The sequence below is a fragment of the Podarcis vaucheri genome, assembly GCF_965113315.1.
Source record: "Podarcis vaucheri genome assembly, chromosome: 10".
In the NCBI taxonomy this organism is placed as follows: domain Eukaryota; kingdom Metazoa; phylum Chordata; class Lepidosauria; order Squamata; family Lacertidae; genus Podarcis; species Podarcis vaucheri.
Genome location: NC_138748.1, coordinates 59,203,085 through 59,225,878, shown reverse-complemented (window position 1 = coordinate 59,225,878; position 22,794 = coordinate 59,203,085). Strand labels below are relative to the sequence as shown.

The following is a 22,794-nucleotide window of genomic DNA, read 5'->3' as shown; positions in this document are numbered from 1 at the left end:
ATTATGAACCAGCCCTTTCAGAAGAAGTACACCCAAAGCAGGTAATTGACTAGTTATCCAGGCTTGAGACCCACCCACTATGCCTCCATCTTGCCAGGATTCAGATGAGGTGGCACAGTATATGTTAAAGAAATAAATCAGATAAACTGAGTCACATGCCAGGTCTTAAGCACAAGAGGCAGAAGTACCTATTACCCCAGGAAGCCCCACTAGATGGAACGAGCTGTATTGTATATCTGCAGTCTTTACAGGTTTGATTGAAGAAGCTCAAGCTGCTTTTTCTGATTTGCAAGGTTATGCGAATGCTCCTTGTCCGTGATTCGATGAGTGGTTGGAAATGCAAGAGTCAAGGTTGCTGTTGGGTTCTCTCCAGCCCCTCACGAATACTTACATTAACAAATTCCCATTTGCTTTCTGAGAATATTCCTCCGCTTTTTTGCTTCGACATTCAATGCCAGTAAACACAATCACGGGAATCAGTGCTGAAAACAAACACAAAAGGAATGCAAGTGAAGGCGAAGGGGATGATTTTATTTGTATTTTTTTTCCCCAGGGGGAGAAAAAAAAAGAGAATGCATAAGTGCCAAGATTGTGTTGCAATTTGTACTTTATTCATGTCACATAAAGCATGTTGAGAGACAGCAAAACCCAACTGAAGAAAAGTTAGAAGGGACTTGATTAAGGTATTCAGATGCATAAAAGGCACAGTGAAAACTAATCAGCTTCTCTCTCTTCCCCCCATCATCCCCTTCCTTTGACTCTCGCCTTGGAGAGCATGGTCACTCCAAATCAAAGGGCAACAAAAACAGTGCAAATTAGAGCAGCTTCTTCATGCAGTTTTACTCAGCCAAAGGAATTCACGTGCACAATATATTATCCCGACAAGTCTATTGCCTTGATTGAAAGGGAAATTCTGGCTGATTTCCTGAATAAGGTTATTAAAGGGGACTGGAAAAATCTTCCTTTCAACTTCCTCAATCAGCAGCTCCGATACCAAACCTGCAAGCAAGAAAGAGAGAGACTAAGGGTGCAATCTAAAACCACTCTGTGCCAGGTCAGGCTGGGCTGGGGTTGACTTGGGTGGAGATAAACCCAGCTGACTGCCTCTGGCCTCTACCTGCTGAGTGATGCTGTGATGGACCAGAGTCGGGTGATGCAGTACCTTGGAATTCCATCAGAGTGCTGGAGCTGCTCTCTGATTGGCTACCAAGCCAGAGAGGGGTGGAGACAGCACTTTGGGGGAGGGATAAAAGGAGCAGTTTCTAAGAGAGCGTTCAGATGGTTTAGGACAGGCATCCCCAGTATGCAGCCCTCCAGATGTTTTGGCCTATAACTCCCATGATCCCTAGCTAACAGGACCAGTGGTCAGGGATAATGGGAATTGTAGTCCAAAACATCTGGAGGGCCGAAGGTTGGGAATACCTGGTTTAGGAAATAGTTTTGGGGAGATAGTTGAAGAGATGGTTTAAGAAAGCTTTGAGGAGGGAGGGGTTGGGGAAAAGAGAGAGCATTGGTTCTGATCTGTGTGTATAGCACCCACTCTGAGGGACATATCTAAAGCTAGGGTGTTAAGTTGTGGGTGAACATATCAGACGACACAGCGATTCTTCAAACAGCTCTTGTTTATTCACAGGCCAGAACAGAACTGAACTGAAGAGTTCAGTCAGCCTACTTATATAGAGCTCAATTACAAGGCAACAGTAACAACTTTCTGTAACTATCCAATCACTGAACGTCACTTTTGATCCCTTATTTGCATAACTAGCTACAGTATCCCCCTGCTGGCCCAGGGTGAGAACTTCAGTACATAACATAGGGAAAGGAGTCTCTTAGCTTAGATAGGAAGACAGTTTTTAGTGTCTTGTGAGAGTATCAGGAAGAGGTTAACTGGAGGGCTGAGTTTGAATGAGAAGTAGAGCTGTGGGTTGGGTCTCATTTCAGTCAGGAGGGGAGTATTCTTCTAGGAAGAGAAGAATCCCAAACCAGTTAAGAAGGGTGTGGTGAGCCCCTATGTCTGTTATACTGCTAGAAGTACCTCAGGAAATGCTTCCTGCCCCTGGTCTCCCAGAACCAGAAGAGGCATGAAAAGGGTAGAGGAGAGGTTAGTTGCATGCAGGCCCAATCTCTGATTGCTTGGAAAAAGCCCTGGAGAGTAGAGGACTTAGGTGGCTGTGAGGAAGTGGGGACTTTCAGTCTTGGCAACTGATTTTAATGGAGTAAGACCACCAGAAATGAACTGCTCATTAGGCCTCAGCCCAGTCTGTGAGGATCACTCAACCAAATCTGTGGGGATCATGATTTTGCTAACAAAGAGTTAGCTGTGTGATTACTGACCGTCATGCTCCTGTGACATGGACAGGGTGGCCCTGCTCAGCATGTCCATGTCACTCAGCATTGTCATGTCACTGGGAGAATTGTGGGAAATTTAAATGGCAGTGGAACTGATTTGAGGATTTCTAGCAGCTTGCCCAAAGGCATTCACTGATGCTGGGCTTAACAAGTGTTGCTTTGTTGCATCATTAGCCCACCAGATACTGGAAAAGAGTCTGGAGATGTAACAAAGCGAAGGTCTTGCAGAACATGCTAGGGATTAAAAAGGTAAAGGTAAAGGGACCCCTGACCGTTAGGTCCAGTCGTGACCGACTCTGGGGTTGTGGCGCTCATCTTGCTTTATTGGCCGAAGGAGCTGACGTACAGCTTCTGGGTCATGTGGCCAGCATGACTAAGCCGCTTCTGGTGAACCAGAGCAGCGCATGGAAACACCGTTTACCTTCCCGCCAGAGCGATACCTATTTATCTACTTGCACTTTGACGTGCTTTCGAACTGGTAGGTTGGTAGGAGCAGCGACGGGAGCTCACCCCATCGCGGGGATTCAAACCACTGACCTTCTGATTGGCAAGTCCTAGGATCTGTGGTTTAACCCACAGCGCCACCCACGTCCCTATGCTAGGGATTAGCTCACATTAAAAAGCCTCCAAACACATACTCTCCATTTATGTGCCAGTAACTAACAAAACCAAGGCTTAGATCTTGCTCTGTGACTTGTTTGTATTTGAGCTATGTCCTGTTGATCGGAAGGAGAAGCCCATTAAGCATTTCTACCAAAATGGGCAATCAAAAATATTATCGTCTTACGACTTCCCCATTGATCTGCAGATTGCTCAGTTTTGCTTCTGTTTTCTTTTCGTGTTGTGCTATAAGCTGGACAACGGTGGGTTGGAACAAAAGGTTTCCCCGACATCACTTGTCACTGCAGTTTTACTGTGCCTTTTTTAAAGATCAGAACTCTGCCCATAGTTGGAGGCAGAAGGCCAGGAAACCACAGATACCTGCTTCACACCATTACTAAAAGCAATGTGTTCTGATGGTGAAATGAAAGCAGTTATCCAGAGTGTATCCTTTTAACTGTGCCTCTTCCATTATAGCAAATAATGGCTATTTAAATACCTGCAAGTTGAAATTATCCTGATGGAAAATGCAGCCGGGAAAAGTATGAAAGACAAAGAACTTTAAAATAAATCTCCACCTGCCATATGAAGCAATTTTTGCACCAGGTGGCAGATGTTTATGACGGTGCTTAAAACAAGTAAAAATTAAATGGATCTCAAAACTTAATTGTTTTTAGTGTAAAAAGGCTCCCAATAAAAGCTTTTCTTTTCTTTTCTTTTTTTGGTTCGTTTCCACCTCCCCCACTCCATTTGGTTACAGTTCCTTTTGGAAATGACCTAAAAACTTCACACTCTGGGTGTGGAAGTCTCATGAATTTGTGGGAATGTTCAGGGAGGCAGGAGAGGATATATTGTTTATTAATATCCTTCCTAACTTGCGCTAACATGTTCCTTTACTTAGCAGAGTTTAACATTCCCGTTTTAAACGCACAGCAGGTAGCTGGTTGCAGGCTTGTGTAAGCCTCTCACTATTAGGTTCCTGGTAAGTTCCCTTATATCCCTCTTTAAAGAATAAACACGCCACAATCTTGTGTAAAGTATATAAAAGTAGTTTACTCACATTCAGTTCACAGATGGATCCCTGAAGGCAGACTTAGTTACAAAGTATATACATGTGGAGCTATCCCATATGGGGATAATGCCAGTGTCCTCTGTTGGCTGGAAGCAAAAAGCTGCTCCAATAATCGAGGAAGTAAAAAAAGAGAGAGAGTGCTGTATAGCTTGTCCCTTTTATTACCTGGACAGGTAAGATCACACCCACTTCTAGTCACATGCAAGAGGAAGGATGCTCTGGGCCAGGAGGAAACAGGAAGTTTTTGACTGGCTGAACCAAACATTCCCCCCCCCCCATGTCCACTCTAGGAAAACAAGGAATGTTGTACTTGACTGCTACTTACATATCACATCCCACAGAATTCACAAGGAAGTACTTTGCTGGGTTTAGTTCAATCTGCTGAGCGCTTTCTGCATACCATAATTCCACAGTGCAGAAAAGGCACAGAATGTAGGGGTGCACACATACACTTGTATTTATTTATTTTTAAAAGAGTTTCTAGTCCTTATGAGTGTGACAACGTTCTTGAAACTATGTCAGCAATGTACACTGAAATCTAAGGAACCTGGGGAGACGAGGTGAGTGAATATGACGTATCATGCCTGAGGCTGGGCTAATGTCTGTCAGTGTAGATAACACTGTAGAACCCACAGCCCCTTGATGAATCAACAGTTTGGCTGAGCATTAGGAGCTTCCAATGTTCCTGTTGCACAGTACAAGAACGGTAGACAGGAATGTAGAGCTGACTCTGTGCATAGCCTGGCTCACAGACCTTGCTTTTCTTGCCCAGGGATGCCACTAACCCCAGACAGATGTGCTGCAGGTTATCCCAGACCTTCCATATGTCCCTGTTTTCCAGGAACATCCCTGTAGCCGCCCCAGTTTCTGATTTTATCAAGGAATGTCCCGCTTTTCCTTAGGATGTCTCTATTTTCATTGAAGAAATGTTGAAGGGTATGGAGTTATCTGACCCCCAAGCCACCTGAACACAATCCTGTATATGGAAGTGTTTTTTAAAAAATGTTTAATGTTTTATTATGTTTTTATATAGAGTGGTACCTCCGTTACAGGCGCTTCAGGTTACAGACTCCGCTAACACAGAAATATTACCTCGGGTTAAGAATTTTGCTTCAGGCTGAGAACAGAAATCGTGCTCCGGCGGTGCGGTGGCAGCAGGAGGTCCCATTAGCTAAAGTGGTTTGTACCTCAGGTTAAGAACAGTTTCAGGTTAAGAACGGACCTCCAGAACGAATTAAGTTCTTAACCCGAGGTACCACTGTATGTTGCCTAGAGTGGCTGGGGAAACCCAGTAAGATGTGTGGGGTATGAATAGTAAAATGGTCATTATGGAATGGGGCATCCCTATTTTAAGCGGTATGTTTTCCATCATTACTTAATGTAGCTGAAGTACAGTGGTATCTTGGTTTGCATACGTCTTGGTTTGCATATGTTTTGGATTACAAACATGTCAGACCCGGAAGTGTGTGTCCCGGTTTGCAAGCTTTTTTTGGATTACAACCCTTTTTCTTTTCTTTTTTGGATTACGAACAAAAAAATTTTGGAGGCTCCATTGGCGAAAGTGCACCTTGGGTTACAACCTGTTTTGGTTTACAAATGGACCTCCGGAACGGATTATGGTTGTAAACCAAGGTACCACTGTACTTCATTCAACAAACTGGAAACTTTCAGTTCTCCCCTTTCTATCCCCTGCTCCAACCTCAAGTCCAAGGACCCCGTAATGGTACAAGACTGGGAGTCTCATCTTATGGTCAGGACAGCATCTTTGGCGAAGTCATAGATGTGCAGAGGCAGCAGGCCTGCAAAATGATCTACGAGCGACCAGTCCACTATTGGCTTGCCGAAAATCACATAAATTGCAGCCCCAGCGCAATCAATGGTCCTGCAGAGGAGAAAGCTGAATTAGAGCAAACTTTAATAGTATAGTTTACACTGAAAGTCCTGAATTATTTCCAAGGCAATACAAGGGGCGAACCACAATTCCAGGCAATGGGGGCTATTTGTTATGCACCCAAAAAAAGGGGAAATCTTTGCAATATAACGTTGGATTTGCGGATGATGGTTAGTGAGTAGGAGGAGGAGAACACAAATTCATTAGACAAACAAAAGCAATACTTTAGCCCCCGACAACGGAGATTCATTGATAAAACAATGAAGTGAGCGCAACACCCTTCCTAAATAAAGTTTCACCAATAGTGCTGTATGTTAATGGAGCTATTTCATTGTTAACGTGACTGACTGCTTATTGATTCTTCCAGTAATCCAGCAAGGGCTTCAGAGTACAATTTAGTTTGGAGAGCCACAGGCCCAACATCTATGCTCAATTACAACTTTCAGAAGGTTGGATCAATAAAATTTAAATTGCTTATGGTAATCACAACTTCAAATCATTGCGATCAGCATAAGCAATCTGCTGACCCCAGCCAAGCTCCTAAATTGAAACTTGTAATGAGTGGTCATTTAGTTTGGGTCCATTCATATTATTTGGGAGGCAGGTGATGAACAATGAGAGATCAGCCAGCACCTTCTCCTATCCAGTGTTCCTGCCTCAGTCCCCAAAGTACTAATATGCAGTTACCCGGAGGTAAAAGCCTTTGCACTTCCTTAATGGGTACTCTGTATGAATCAGCAATTATATTTTCTATTAAACTATTTCAGTGTAATTGAATTAGCAACTATAATATTGCTAGGGCAAGCGGAAACCTTTCCTAGGGAAAAATTAAACAAGATTGGCTAATTCAAATTAAAGTATAGGATTGGAGAGGGGGGGGTGGGATGGAGAGAAGTAACCATTAAGGAGAATTGTGCTTCCCAAATGATAATTAACCAGTGTATTGCTTTACTCTATAAGTATCCTAATACTTTGGAGGGTTTTGGGGAGGGATCATAATAGACTTTTAAAAAAAAAATCATTATCAAATTCTGCCCATACTAATGAAGATTTAATCATTTGTTTTCTCTGACAAAGTAGGCTGCACGTTTATACCAAGATAGCCCACAGATTTCATTTTATGATACAGACTAACCTGCAGATTACATTTTAATAAATCATTGACAATAAATCTTTGGTGATGTTGCACAAGGTTTAATGTGGGAGGTGTGGGAAGGGGAGGGGGAAGACTGAATGCATTAAAGGAAATGATCAATGGAAATCTCCTTATGCCAATAGGAGAACAGCCTGTCCCTCCCAAATGCAAACTTTGTGGCCAGGAGAAAGGGCCCCAAACCTTAATTTAAAGGAGATGGAGGCAAGACAAATATCAATAAAATCGTTAGACAGGAATGGGATTGAATCACAGTTATTCATATTCACGCAAGACCTTTGGCAAACAGAGCAGGGCCTTCTGCAATTTAAAACTGTTGGCTAAATTCTAAAGCCCTCCTTATTCAAGATTAGACTTGGCTGTGAATTGTTGAAAAATTGATTTTCTGAATATTTTCATTAATAAAAGTGCCAAGTTAGTTTCCCCTTAGTTTCTGCAACTGGTTATTCCTGTGCATTTGGATTCCTTATGGGTGCGGCATGAAAACATTGGAGATTCACACAAAAAAACCCAATTTGAATTATAATATAAATGCAACTTTTCATTTTCCACAGTGTGTCTTGTCTGTCTGATTCATTTCGCTCCCGTTTTAAAATGACTCCGGCAAGTAGCAATCAGATGTGTCTCCGCCCAGATAGGAACCTCTTTCTGATTCTTCAGCTGCGTTGAGAGAAGTTCTCTCCAGCCTGAGCAAACTGAACAGCTCCCCGCCACCCACCCACCCTTGGCAAACACCAAAACAAAAGAACCAGATGCCGAGCTGAAAGGCACCAGAATACTAACCCTGATTGGTTGGCATTATCATGTGATGAGACCACAATTTACCAGGAGAAGAAGCAAACCAAATTAACACAATGGTCCTGATTATTGGGTGGGTGGGCATGATTTTGAAAAGCACAACGGGGAGATCTGTATGTGTTCACTGGTGTGGACTTCTAAGAATGATTTAAATAGCAGCAGAGGGGCTGCATCACAAACTACTTTCCCTGCTAGAATTCACTAGTGAATCCAGGACGGGCACCAGAGTGAGGGTCTTTTGGTCTGGCGCTCTGGCCAGACCAAAAAAACAGGATATTCAGGCATGTGCTGAGCAATGAGGGCCAAGCCCTGCCTTTAGATTCACCACTGAGAACTTTTCATTGGGTGTAAAAATCTGTGTCCAGGGCAGCTGTTTACCAGTTCCATCTGGTATGCAGGCTGAGACCCTATCTGGCTGCGGACTGTCTCACCAGAGTGGTGCATGCTCTGATTATCTCCCACTTAGACTACTGCAATGCGCTCTATGTGGGGCTACCTTTGAAGCTGACCCGGAAACTACAACTAATCCAGAACGCGGCAGCTAGACTGGTGACTGGGAGCGGCCACTAGGACCACATAACACCGGTCTTGAAAGACCTACTCCCAGTACTTTTCCAAGCACAATTCAAAGTGTTGGTGCTGACCTTTAAAGCCCTAAACGGCCTCAGTTCAGTATATCTGAAGGAGCGTCTCCACACACATCGTTCTACCTGGACACTGAGGTCCAGCGCCGAGGGCCTTCTGGCAGTTTCCTCATTGTGAGAAGCCAAGTTACAGGGAACCAGGCAGAGGGCCTTCTCAGTAGTGGCGCCCTCCCTGTGGAACACCCTCCCACCAGGTGTCAAAGAGAACAACAACTACCAGACTTTTAGAAGACATTTGAAGGCAGCCCTGTTTAGGGAAGCTTTTAATGTTTGATGTATTACAGTATTTTAATTTTTTTTGGAAGCCGCCCAGAGTAGCTGGGGAAGCCCAGCCAGATGGACAGGGTATAAATAATAAATTATTATTATTATTATTATTATTATTATTATTATTATTATTATTATTATTATTTAGTATGCACTACCCTCCAGTAGAGTTTGATGCCACTACTCTAATCGGAACTTGAATGCAAGTGAACTCTGCATGGAATTTGGAGGTGCCTTCTGCTTCTTCTGTGTCTTTATTGGCATTAGTCAAATTATATTATTATTATTATTATTATTATTATTATTATTATTATTATTATTATGCATTAGAGTTATTAAGAACATAAGAAGCTGTCTTCTACTGAGTCAGACCCTTGGTCCATCTAGCTCTGTAGTGTTTACACTGAATGTAAGAGAGCCAGTGTGGTGTAGTGGTTAAGAGCGATAGACTTGTAATCTGGGGAACCGGGTTTGCGTCTCCGCTCCTCCACATGCAGCTGCTGGGTGACCTTGGGCCAGTCACACTTCTCTGAAGTCTCTCAGCCCCACTCACCTCACAGAGTGTTTGTTGTGGGGGAGGAAGGGAAAGGAGAATGTTAGCCGCTTTGAGACTCCTTTGGTTAGTGATAAAGCGGGATATCAAATCCAAACTCTTCTCTCTTCTTCTTCTGAATGGGAGCAGCTCTCCAGAGTTTTAGAAACGAGTCTCTCTTAGCCCTACAAGACTATCTCCTTGTTCAAATTGAATTGGTAAGAGCCAAGTTTAAAATCCACAGGCCACACTCAACAAAGTTGTTGTGTTGGCTTGCAGAATGGGACTCCCCCCTTCACCTGTGCACCTCCACACACCTCCCTGAAGGGTCAGGAGAACCTAGGGTTGCCATATTTCAAATAGTAAAAATCCAGGACAGAAAATTGTTGGGCAAAGTTGTCGACGCTGCCAACGTCCAGATACGTTTCAGTGATTTCCGCCCGGGCACTGTTTGAGGACCCTCAGTGCAGTGTGTGAGATGAGGGGAGGGGCAATTGTTTCATCTGACGAGCAGAAATGCTTGCTCTGATGCAGCGATCTCCATAGCACAACTGTGAATTCCATCCTGTGTTCTTGATTATGCTATGGACAACCACAAAACTGCCCTTCTCTGTACTCCTGATTGCAAGGAACTCATATGTCAACCTAGCTAGCAAGTTTATTCCCCCTGCTGTGCCTCTTATTTCACATGTAATGTAAGAGTGCTTGAGAGTATCAATCTTCTCTCTCTCTCTTTTCCCTCCAAGTATGCTGATGTTTTACAGCCGCTCTTGCTTTGCAATACAAATGACATAATTACTTGTTTTTGTCTGGAGGCGGTACAATCCCTGAGTTCATTTTTTAAATGCAAATCTTTTAAGTATTTTATCCTAAAATGGCAAATGCAAAAAGGGTAGCCTGAGACTAAGACGGACAACCTATCAACCAAAATAAATATGGTGCAAGTAATGGGACTTGCGTTCCGATAGCATACGGCAAGCCAAATTGATTACTTATTGAAATATGTTAACATAGTGTAATGGGGGAGCTGCCAGAGCCAGACGGACAATAATCTTGTATGAATCATGGGAAGGGACCTGCCCAGCTTTATAAATAACAAATAATGAAGCAATAAAACATCTTGTTTTCTCTGGAAACATACAGTAACTAATGTGCGGCCACCTAAGAGTTTCTGCATGGTGTGTTTGGACTCCGGTGAGCAGTTAACTTGGAGAGCCCAGTGGATCTGTGTTCACAAACGATCCCAGATGCGGCCAAAATTTGCAGATTAGCAATAGCGTTATAAAGCATGAAATGTGACACACACACTCTCTCTCTCTCTCTCAGAAAAAAAAATGCATCTAGCCCTCAATCTTGCAGGAAAACCAAGATCAACATTGTGCAGGCCATTTTAGCATACAATTTTTTTCAACCAAGGTGAGGTCAGGTTCTTTAACAGGGGAACAGATTGCATGACTACCATAACTAGCGGGAGGGCAGAAATCGGGATTTTGTGCTGGTGCAGCAGTTTCCACTGGTGGTGGTGCAGTGGCGAACCCCTCTTTGCTAAATATGGATACCACAAATACATTGTGCAAGCCTGCCCGGCCTGTGAGCAACCAATCACAGTGCAGGCTCATAAAATGGCCTGCTGGAGTTCCTGTTTTGGGATAGCAGGGAGACGAGAATTCAGGACAATGTGGCAAGAGTCACCAAGTCCTCACACACACACCCCAAGGATGTTGTTTACTAGCCTCCAATACATTTTTCTAGTTTTATCAAGACTCATTTCACTTCCCTCACCTTTCCACAAAGAATTTGCCCTAGTTGGAACCTCCAGATTCACCTGGGAATTTTGTTCCAGGCAAAATTGTAGAAACTGAACTATTTTCCATGCCATTGCCCCCTTAACAAGACCATCATGCAAATTCTGGCACTCAGCATTGGGTTGCCTGGAAATGCTCAGGCCCAAATGAAACCTAGCCCGACCCTCTCTCTCTCTCTCTCTCTCACTACAGCTGTCTCTTTTTGAATAACAAGTGGTTTTGAATATTTGAAATACTTAAACGATTAGGCAAAGCTGCAAATAACATGCCTCCTCTCCCCGAGATAAATATTTATGGCATTTTTGAGTTTAAAAGCAATATGACAATTTATAGATTTGTGATATTCTTGAAAGAAACCTGCAAAATTGGCCTGACAAATCCCTAATCCATTTATCCATAAAATGCAAACATTACCTGACTGCTCTTAAAGAACTGTGCATAAGTTATCAGTCTCCTCGGCTGTGATTGAAACGCTGATACTAGGAGGCAGCTTCAAATCTCAACAATGCTAAAGAAAGTTAAGACTATTTGCAGTGTAACCACTTTAGATTTAACTTACTGCTGCACTTCAGAAAAGAAGTCAAGCTTCAGTGTGGCTGCTCAGTTCGCACTAGTAGCTCAACTGCAGACTGTCCAGTTTCCCACATGCACCATGAAGTTGGGTTGCTCACCAATTTGAGTGGGGGGGGGGAACAGCCTGGCCAATGTTTTTGCCACTGGGTCAGAACCAGCATCCTTTGTATAGAAGCCGGAACTCCGAGTTAGTGGATGTCAGAGGGCTTGAACTAATATCAGCATCATCATTTTTACTTAGTTCACATGCCTGAACCATGTCTGAAACATACTGGGAGCCAGTGTAGGTCTTTCAAGACCAGTGTTATATGCTCTTGGCAGCTGCTCCCAGTCACTAGTCTAGCTGCCCCATTCTGGATTAGTTGTAGTTTCTGGGTCACCTTCAAAGGTAGCCTAGAAACAGGTGCCATCTTCACAAATGGGAGCAGACCCACCTTCCCAGGCCAAGTATGCGCTTGCAATCCCGATATCCCCACAAGGTGAGTGAGTCTCGTGAATGAGCACGCCATGCTTTGTCTTTAAAAACGTGGGAGAAGGGACGGGGAAACTTGTTGGGACACCTTCATCGCTTCTATCCAGTTCTTGCCTTGCTCCTGAATTCCTGAATTTTGACACCTGCTGTCGAGCCTGCTATTTGCCTGAATAAAGATCTCTTTCTTACTTCTAGGTAAGAGCCTATGTCTGTGTCCTTTGGGGGAGAAAATTCCCTTTGGGGGTTCAATACGGAGGCTCAAACAAGGTTGTGAATTAGTCAGATGTAATGCATCACTGAACAGAGTCCAAAAGAGTCTGTGAGAGCATATCCTGTGGGTATAGGGTGATATATAAATTCAATAAAATAAAATAAAATAAAATAAAATAAAAAATAAAATAAAATAAAATAATAAAATAAAATAAAATAAATATGCATTAACCCTATGCAGCAAAAGCTGTGTCTCCCTGGCTGTTTATTCTCTAGCTAACCATTTATTCTCTCTATTTATTCTCCAGCTAGCCACTTTCTCCCACCTTCTGCCACCCCAGCACCTCACCATCTCCTCATCCAACCATAGTCCTTTAAAACACTTATTCAACTCAAGGTTTTTATGCTGTGCACAGATGTCTACTTGCATCTTATCTGTGGGTTGTTTTTCACTCTCAGGAGTCATGGATTTCCCCCAAAATGTGCTGGGTAGGAGCCAAGACAATGGCCATTTCCTATGCACTGCAATCATATTCTGGTGACACTATTCTCGGAGGAATGGGGGCACACGCATCATGGTAATAGTATAATAATTAATTCCTTGTACCCCAGCCACCTGACTGGGTTGCCCCGGCCGCTCTCACCACCCAACAGCGCCCCAACTCAAAGCCTTAAACAAAGCAGAGCTTTTTGCGCTGAGGACAAATTCTCCATGTCTGTTCTGATAAAATTATACGTTATCCACAAGACTTGTCTGTTAATAATTCTTCATAATGTAATTCCTGTCGGCCGCTCATAAGCCTCCGACAACTACCCTGTAAGCCACTCAATTCATTTCTGAAGTTTTCTCCCTCTCCCTCTCTCTCTTTCCCCTAGTACCAGAAGTGCCTCCTTCAAACTGATAACCCCTTTTTGGAGAGATCATTCTGAAAGCTAATTCTTCCTTTTGATTGTGAATAATGAATAACTGGAGAAGGGGAGAGAGGTGGTGGTGGGGAGAAGTGAGCTTGTGTGTCATTTTCTTTCTTGTAGAAGATGTTCCTTCCAATTGCCGTTCTCATTAAGGAAATTACCACAAGGGTGGGCTTGTAAAGGAGCATATGTGTCACCAATACTCAAAGCGAGTAATAAAAGAGGAAGCTGGGGCCATTCATCAAAGCGTTTAAGCACATCTCAGATATCTGGCAACAGCGGTAACTGCCAAGATGGCAGACCCGGGGAGCGAGGAGGCAGAAGACTGCAGAGGAGTTTAAGGCTCACCATTTCTGAAGCAAACATGCCCCTCTGCTCTAGGAGGAGGCCATCCCTTTCATGGGAATGGAGTTTCTTTTCTCAAGGAAGACTAGGGATTGAGGGGAGAAATTCAGTACTGTTTGCATCTGAAGGCAGACATACCTAATTCACACTTCCCGAAACAATATGCCAGTCAAAACTCAGCCATCCTCTGAAAGTCGCACTTCTACGAATTTTGCAATGCTGTTCTCCAGCTGAATAATATGGACCGAAATGCATACACCACAGAGACATGTGCATTGAAAAACCTACGTTGATGAAAATTCCATACAAAAAATGTATTTTACTGGAGAAATTTGCTTTGCAGAAATGTGTATATTCGGCAAAATTGCAAAGGAACATGTATCTAAGGACAAACTCATGCAAAAATGCTGATGAACTTTCATGATGTCTTTTTTTTCTTTTTAAGCAAACTGATGTGGACAACAGGACTTACGAAAGGGAAAATGAGTAACCGAGAGAAACCAAAATTGACAGATTTGACCCTCCCTTGGCAACACCGTGCTCCTTTCTCTTCAAGCTACCTCAACCCCAATTCTGGCCTTCATCTCAGCAAGAGCTGTGGCCTACCCAAACAGTTCCTCTTAACTTCCGTGCAGGAGAGGCAGTTCTCCTGCCCAGGTCCAGCATTTCTTCAACAAGTGGCATCAACAAGGATCCCAGGTCCCATGAACCAGTCCAAGGGCACAGCCCATCCCTATGCTCATGCAGTGTTTACATGCCAGCAGCCCACTTCAATAGGTCTTAGGTCACTGTAAATTGCCTAGTGCCATCATCCCTCAATTCAGTAGTATTCTCTTGCACCACCAACCCTGGCCAAAGAGCTGGGGGGAGTCAGGTATCCAAGCTGTCCCACCCACCTGCCAGCATCATGCATTTAAATCACTATTAAGCCAGTGTGGTGTAGTGGTTAAGAGCGGTGGACTTGTAATCTGGTGAACCGGGTTTGCGTCCCCGCTCCTCCACATGCAGCTGCTTGGTGACCTTGGACTAGTCATACTTCTCTGAAGTCTCTCAGCCTCACTCACCTCACAGAGAGTTTGTTGTGGGGGAGGAAGGAAAGGGAGATTGTTAGCCGCTTTGAGACTCCTTAGGGTAGTGATAAAGTGGGATATAAAATCCAAACTACTACTACTACTACTACTACTACTACTCTTCTTCTTCTTCTTCTTCTTCTTCTTCTTCTTCTTCTTCTTCTTCTTCTTCTTCTTCTTCTTCTTCCAGGCATGGCTCTCACCACCCCCACCCCCGAATCCTGGAAACTTATTTGTTAAGACTTGTTATGCAGCCCCTAATTCCCAGCGTTCCCTGGGAAGAGGGGTTATTAAACCACTCTGGGAATAGGGGTCTCCTAAAAACTCCCAGCAAACTACAGTTTCCAGGATTCTTTGCGGGGAGGGAAAGCCGTGACTGTTTGAAGTGGTATGATATCGCTTTAAATGTACGGTGCGAATGTGGTTCAAGACCAGAAGGCCACTTTCTCTGCCTTGTAAAACATGGCCCTTGTAAAACAACATTGAAAAAGTTGTTTTCTTTTTTCATGAGAGAGAAACCCCAATTAGCATATTGCCAAATTGTTCTGCTGTAACAGTTCTTTGAAGTCTGGTTTGCTGAGTGAGTCCCCAATGGAAGTCGAGCACTCTGAAAACAATTAAGAACAAAGGAGGAGAAGGAAGTGAAGGAGAAAGTGAAAGAATACTGTAGTTAAATTAAGCAGTGTGTGTGTTGAAATAGTCCAGGGATTAAACAAGCCATGAAATCATTTAACAGCACTTCCTCAAACCTGGAGACAGTAAATACCAAGTAGATTTTTGAGAAGGGGGGTGGGGAGTAGGATGGAGAAAGAAAAAGAACATAGAATAACCCAAACAATTAATAAATGAAAATGACTTTGGGATGCAAGCGAAGGTAATAATCCACCAGACCTGCCACTCAGAGCAATTTATTCTGTGTATAAAATGGATCTTCTCCCCTCCCCCCCCCACCTCCCAAACTGTGCATTTTTAAAGTGATAAACAAAACAATCAGCTCTGCTTTAAACTATGTACTGATTTTGTGTTAAAAGCAAATTTTCCCTCGCCTGGTAAATATCAAAATGTTTAAGTCTCGAGGATGTTATTTATTGCTGTGCATTTATTGCTATACATATATAGAATATGTTCAAAATGGATTTTTACCGGGAGGGGAGGAAATCAAATACGTTACTCCATGCATGTCGTTATATAAGCAGTAACATAATACTGTCAGCAGGAACAATTGAATAACCGCTGTCTGCTATATTAACAAGCAGAGGGCGAATGTTGCTTCCTTGGCCCACCATTGTGGGGTGCAACCTGAGGTCATACAGTTATGGGAAGCTGCGTTAGTCCATCTTGCTCAGTATGGTATACACTGACCGGCACTTGCTTTCCTGGGATTCATGGGGGCCTCGCTCCCAGCCCGGCCTGGAGATGCCAGGAATTGAATGCACAGGAAGCCTTACCACTGTGCCATAGCCTTTTCCCTATAAAGGTAAAGGTAAAGGGACCCCTGACCATTAGGTCCAGTCGCGGACAACTCTGGAGTTGCGGCGCTCATCTCGCTTTACTAGCCGAGGGAGCTGGCGTTTGTCCACAGACAGCTTCCGGGTCATGTGGCCAGCATGACTAAGCCACTTCTGGCAAACCAGAGCAGCACACGGAAACACCGTTTACCTTTCCACCGGAGCGGTACCTATTTATCTACTTGCCCTTTGAACTGCTAGGTTGGCAGGAGCAGGGACCGAGCAACGGGAGCTCACCCCGTTGCGGGGATTCGAACTGCCGACCTTCCGATTGGGAAGTCCTAGGCTCTGTGGTTTAACCAACAGCACCACCCGCATCCCTCTTTTCCCTATAGTCCTTTGCAAAAGGTGCCCTCTGGTGCCTATGTCTTGCGGAAGGAACTTCTACCCTTCCTCGTGTTAAGTATAATGGTTTAATTCAGTGTTTCCCAACCTTTTTTGGGCAAAGGCACACTTGTTTGATGAAAAAAATCTCGAGGCACACCACCATTACAGCCCCGTGACGTCAGCGCGCAGCGTCACTTGAGCTCCTTCTCCTGCTCGTTCAGGGCCGCAGTGGCGTAACGTGGGTTGTCAGCACCCGGGGCAATGCAAGTAATTTGCGCCCCCTAACCCGTGGATTTGCGCCCCCTAACACTAACCCACAGGTGTTGCACCCGGTGTGGCCGGCCCCCCCTGCACCCCCCACGCTAGGCCACTGATCCATAGCTAAAAGCAGAAGTCGACAAATGTGTCCTGTTTTTTGCTCTTCAAAATATGGCAACCCGAAGACCCCCAGGGACCGTCCAACCAGTCTAGGAAGTGTGCTCTGGTCGCAGGGGAGGAGACACGAGGCATTGCCATCCACACCTGGAATTGAGGAGGAGCTGGAAAGGTCCTTTGGTTTCACACCCAGGACCCATTTTTTCTCTCTTCTTTTGAGAAAGGGGTGGGAAACGGGATTTGGAGGGCGCAGGTGTGCGCGTAGCTGAGCTCCAGTTGCTCTGGGCATTTCTGGACGGCGCCGGTAGCGTCTCTCCTAACCCCTCCCCACCCCGGTCTCCAGCCCCCCCCCCACCCAAAGGCTTCCCCCTACCTGGCCAAAGTTCCACCCGAAGCTGGAGATGCGGTTCGCGCTGCCCACGAAGATGACGCCGAACTCGGAGAGGACGTATTACTTGCGCTCAGCGCAGCGGCGCAGCTAGCCGCTCAGGGGCCCGGGGCGGCGCGCGCGTCCTGCAGCCAGGGGCAAGTGCCATGGGGGCGAGCCATGGCAGGGCGCGCTGCGTGGAGCCTCGCTGCAGCCTCCCCCTCAGCTGTAGGGAGGCTGAGGCGGTGGGCAAAGGCCAGAGCGGAGCTTGCGGGCAGTTCGCCCGCAGACGCATGGCTCAGGCACGCTGCAGGCGCCGAGGTGTGGCGCCCAGTGCCCCCCACCTCGCCTAGCTACCAGTGGCATAGGAAGGGGTCTGCGGTGGGTGCAGGGCTGAAAGGACAGACAAGGCTCCAGCAACCACCCCCACCGCCAAGTCCGCCGGTCCTGCAATCCCTTGCACGCTGACTTGGAAGTACAGTGGTACCTCGGGTTACATACGCTTCAGGTTACAGACTCCGCTAACCCAGAAATAGTACCTCAGGAGGGGCAGAGAGCTGCGAGTGCGGCCCCCGTAGATGTTGTGCCCGGTGCGGCCGGCCCCCCTGCACCCCCCACGCTACGCCACTGCAGGGCCGGGTCGCCACCGTGAGGGAAGGGCGCCGGGGCGCTGCTGCTGCTGCTGCTGCCGCCGCCGCTCCCGGCAGGCATGGGCCCAGCTGAGGCGGCGGCGGCTGTTGTGGTCGTGGCGGCGATGGCGGGCGGAGGAGGGGGCGGCGGCGGGGCTGAGGTGGCCGGCGGCGGCGGCGGAGGCGACGGCGGGTGGAGCAGGAGGGCGGCCAAAGCCGGTGAGGGAGTAGGGTTGCCCGGGGCTTGAGGAGCCGTCGCCGGGAGTTGCTGCTGCTGTTGTTGCTGCGCTGTTGCGCTGTTGTTGCGCTGCCCGGACATGCCGGCCTCCTCCTCGTCCGCTGTCTCGCGCTCCTCCCTTTTGCGCGCGCTGCCCCGCCGCCGCCCCATTGGCCGGGTCCTGTCAGCTGATCCTGTGTTATTTCCTGTGTGTGTGTGTGTGAGGGGAGAATGGAGAGAGAAACCTCGGCACCACCACCGCGGAGCCGCCCCCGGCTCGACGCAGATCCTCGCCGCCGCCGCCCCGCCTCTCGCTGCCCGACTCGCCCGCCTCCCTCCCACGGCACACAAGGCAATCTCTCGCGGCACACTAGTGTGCCGCGGAACACCGGTTGGGAAACACTGGTTTAATTGCACATCGAAATGGAAAATGGCTCTGAAGGCACATTGCATTGGAAAATTCTACTGAGCTAACCTAGGAGCTCTCTAAGTGCCACCAGGTTGATAATTAACTGTCGATGCATCTCTGCTGGCTCTGTCACTTGCCTAACTTAGATCAGTTGCAAATCTCCATTGGGCGTGAGTCTTTTGTTCTCAAGCCATCCAAGATAAAGGTGGGTTGATGTGTCTCCTGAAGAGGAAACAGCTCCAGGCTGCAGTGGAGGCTGTGGAGAGAGAGAGACCTTTGATTTCAGGTCTGTTTGGAGTTATTTCATATTTGTAAGAAGCTGGACCTTGCCTGGACAAGGACATGGTGGTATGAAACTATTTGGATGTAACATGGTTTGTTTTTTCTTTCTGTTAGTAAAGCTTTGAAACTGTTACGGAAAAATCTGGGTGCGGGGCTACTCTGCCACCCAGCTCATCGGACTAGGTCCGCAGGTCCCTGCGGAAGAAAATGAGCTCAGCCGGACAGGAGCAAACTGCAGAAGATCCAAGTTTATTGCGCAACAGGTTCAAGGCGAGATTGAACAGCGAGAAAGGGGTGACATGAACTTTTGAAATTTTCCTCCATGTCCCAGAATACAGTGCAAAATGCATCCCAGTTACATCATGAATACATTAAGAAGAGGTTGGGTTACACAGATTACATCACGAATACATTAGGAAGAGGTTGGGTTACACCGGATTAACATATGGAGGAGGGAGGGGGGAATATGCAGAGCTGGAGATATGCGCAGATAAGCACATCCTGAGAAGACAATGGTCCATGTAGTCTGTCACTTGGCATCGCCCGGAGGAAGGGCTTGGCAGAGCGATTTGACCGGATTAGGGTCTTGACACCTTGCTTGAGGGATTATGGAGGACAGGGGAGGTGTCATGGGGTCCTAGAGAAATTGAGCAAATTGGCACGTTGATTTTCTATGAATTTTATAGATTTTAGTCCCTTTTGACATTGACAATTGGAAATAAATGGATATATTGTAGCGAAGAAGGAGGTGAAGAAGACATGCCCCCCCCCCTCTGTATCAAAACCATATTTTGGTCTGGACAATTTTTATTCCAAGAGGAGTCAGTTTTTATTGATCCTATTGCTTCAAGCTGTTCAATATTAATATTTGCAATACCCTGTTGCCAGCAATGTGTTGGCTCCCGTGAACATCAGGTGGAACTCCATGCCTCATGATGGTGTAGGATGAGGTACAAGAAGGCTGCCTTCTGTGAGTGGAAGGGCTATTCCCGCTCCCCCAAGACACCCCTGCATCCAAGACATTGGGTTTTTACCCTCTCCCTCCACATTTATTGGCAACCTTCCACAAAGAAGAGCTCTGTGAAGCTCAAAAGGTGGATAATCATTTTGTGATCCTCTACACACACACACCCCAGCCAAAGCAGATCACATAAAAAATGTGTGAGCGCAGTTTGCATGAATGGTCCTGTGAAAAAGAAATAAAAGCAATAAAAGTAAGTGTGGGAAGGTAATCAGGACCATATCACACCAGAAAGGGTTCGATCCTCCGTACATACATGCTGCAGTCCTTACAAAAATCTCCAATTCCTGAACCTGCTATTTACTGCCATTTTTATTTTAGTTACAGGTAAGTAGCCGTGTTGGTCTGCTGTAGTCAAAACAAAACAAAAAATAAATAAAAAATAAAAGAATTCCTTCCAGTAGCACCTTAGAGACCAACTAAGTTAGTTATTGGTATGAGCTTTCGTGTGCATGCACACTTCTTCAGATACATTTTTATTTTGTGTTTGTGTTCTTTAAAATTTTGAATAAAACAGCCCCCCCCTCTATATATATAATCAAAACATTTTTTCCATCCAGCTAGTCCACACTGAAGAGAGCTGTGTCACATTTTGACCAGTCGTGTTTTCCTGCTAAACGTTCTCCCAGTTCTTTCAAATGTTTTGGAAACAGGAGTATGGCAAAAGTATAACACAATCCAAAACTTATTACTGTTGCAACCTTGGTAGAGCCACTATGATGTAGTAGAGAATCAAAGGACTGTGAAAGATCTCAGAGGTCAGCCAGCCTATTCCCCTTGTTGGTGCAAGAAACGCATTACTGGGTAACTACTCAGTGTTGGATTCAGACTGGACGCATTTGTGTTAAAATCCTCCTGGAGAGTACAGGGAGATGCTGTGCCAATCACTATTTCTCAGGTTAACCTGCTTTACAGGGCTGTTGTGAAGTTAAATATAAGTTACCCTGAGCTCTTTGGAGAAAGGGTGAGATCAAAATGCAATATAAATAAAGGCTATTGCTCATTTAGATATGTCACTCTTTTTTTTTTCTGGCTTCGTTGGGTGAAAATCTATTCAGATAAGAAAAGTTTTAGAAAGCCCAAAAAAATAGTTGCAATGGTTTCTCTTCTGCAGAGAAAATATAGGAGATTTTGAATGTTTTCTTTCAAGCAGAAGGGAACAAAATGCCTTTTAAGTAATCAAGCCCCGCCGTGAGAATTAAAAATACCTTTTCTATATGTTCCTGTCTCAAAGCAAAGCGATACTAAATACATACAAGGAAGTTCAGGTAGGAGCAGCAAATGATTAAAACAATGTCCCCTGGGCTGCAACTCAACCAGAGAGGACATAGATAAAGTAGCCAGGAAAGGAGATGAAATACAAATAGGGATGCCGTGCGGTGTCCAAATGAGAAACATGACTTTAAAAGGGGCTGCATCATTAGCCATTCCATCACCGGACTGTGCAATGGAGTCTCAGTTGTTTACTCCAGTGGTTCTTAAACTAAGGCCCAGGGCAGTGGGAGCTGGCGTCTATGTGGACTGATAGGGCAGAAGGCAGGGAACCCAAACAGTAGGTGAAGCTAGAGCTGACAGGCCATGCTCCCTACTGGACTGATTGTAAGTAAGAGGGGCAGAAAGAGATTGGTGGGACTGTGTCCCATTCACCCAAATGGACCAGTCTTCACTGATGGAGGGACTGCATGTTATCTTCAGTGCACCTCCCCATCAGCTGGTCCCTAAAATTGCAAGGAAAGCAGCAGCAGAAATTCCTGAAGAGCCTGGTGTCCCTTTAGGTCCAGCCACACTATAATCATATACAGTGGTACCTCGGGTTACATACGCTTCAGGTTACAGATTCCACTAACCCAGAAATATTACCTCAGGTTCAGAACTTTGCTTCAGGATGAGAACAGAAATCGTGCAGCAGCAGCAGCGGCAGTGGGAGGCCCCATTAGCTAAAGTGGTGCTTCAGGTTAAGAACAGTTTCAGGTTAAGAACAGACCTCCGGAACGAATTAAGTTCTTAACCCGAGGTACCACTATATCACTTTTATGGCCAGTTAGAGTGTTCCCTGGGTTTCTCAGCAACTCTGCATTCCCAAGACAGTCGCTGGCAATGTCCCCTGATGTGGAAAGACTACAGAGAAGAGATGGGAGCCTTGTGGTTCATCACATGATCATACAATCACAGAATTGCACAGTTGCAAGGGTTGGCTAATCCAACCCAATCCAATGATGTTGGACCACAACTCCCATCATCCCCCACTATTCCTCACGCCAGCTGGGCATGATGGAAGTTGGTGTCTGAGACCATCTGGAGAACCACGGGTTCTCCATTCCTGCCATAAAGGCTGGGACTATGCCTGGGTGACATGCCCAATTCCCAGATTCACATTCCAGCCTTGTGTCTCCTGACTTTAGACTTCTGACCTCCTGGCTCTCGGTCAGCTGCTTAAGCCGCTTGTCCAAAAGAAATCCGGTTTAACTATGCCCTGTATGAAGAAGTACTTCCTTGTCCTCATTCGTCACACATTCAGCTTCACGGAGTGCCCTAGCTTCTTGTACTGTGAAAGGAGGAGAAAAACTTCTCTCGATCAGGAAAAACCAACACCTCTTTTGCTGTGCACAAAACAAGTTTGGAAGACATGCCTCCCCGCCCCGAAGAAAAGAAAAGCCAAAGAGGGACATCTAGTGGTGGTTCCAAATCATTTGTCTGAAGAAAAAGCAGCATTTTAGCCAGCCTGGGTGGGGGTGGCTCACTTCCTTCCACGTCTGTGAATAATAAAATACAATAACATGCAATATTTGAACACGGTGATAATGAAAGCTAACAATGACAAATTAATGAGTCAACTTAACACCACATGTGGAGCGGGGGTGGGGGAGAAGGATTTGTGGCTGCTATTTGGACTCATATTGTGGCTATTTCTGTAGCCGTGCTCAGTAGACAAATGATTTAGAATAGATTAAGCAAAATTTGAGGTA

At 45.6% G+C, this 22,794-nt stretch overlaps 1 long non-coding RNA gene across 1 annotated transcript; it reads right to left on the bottom strand.

Annotated features, from left to right (window-relative positions):
- Positions 1-510: 510 nt before the first annotated feature.
- LOC309541982 lies at positions 511-2,283 on the bottom strand. The gene is made up of 2 exons (XR_014224031.1): positions 2,036-2,283; positions 511-999 (listed from the first exon to the last, which is right to left on the bottom strand). It is a non-coding gene; the product is annotated as an uncharacterized lncRNA (long non-coding RNA).
- Positions 2,284-22,794: the final 20,511 nt, after the last annotated feature.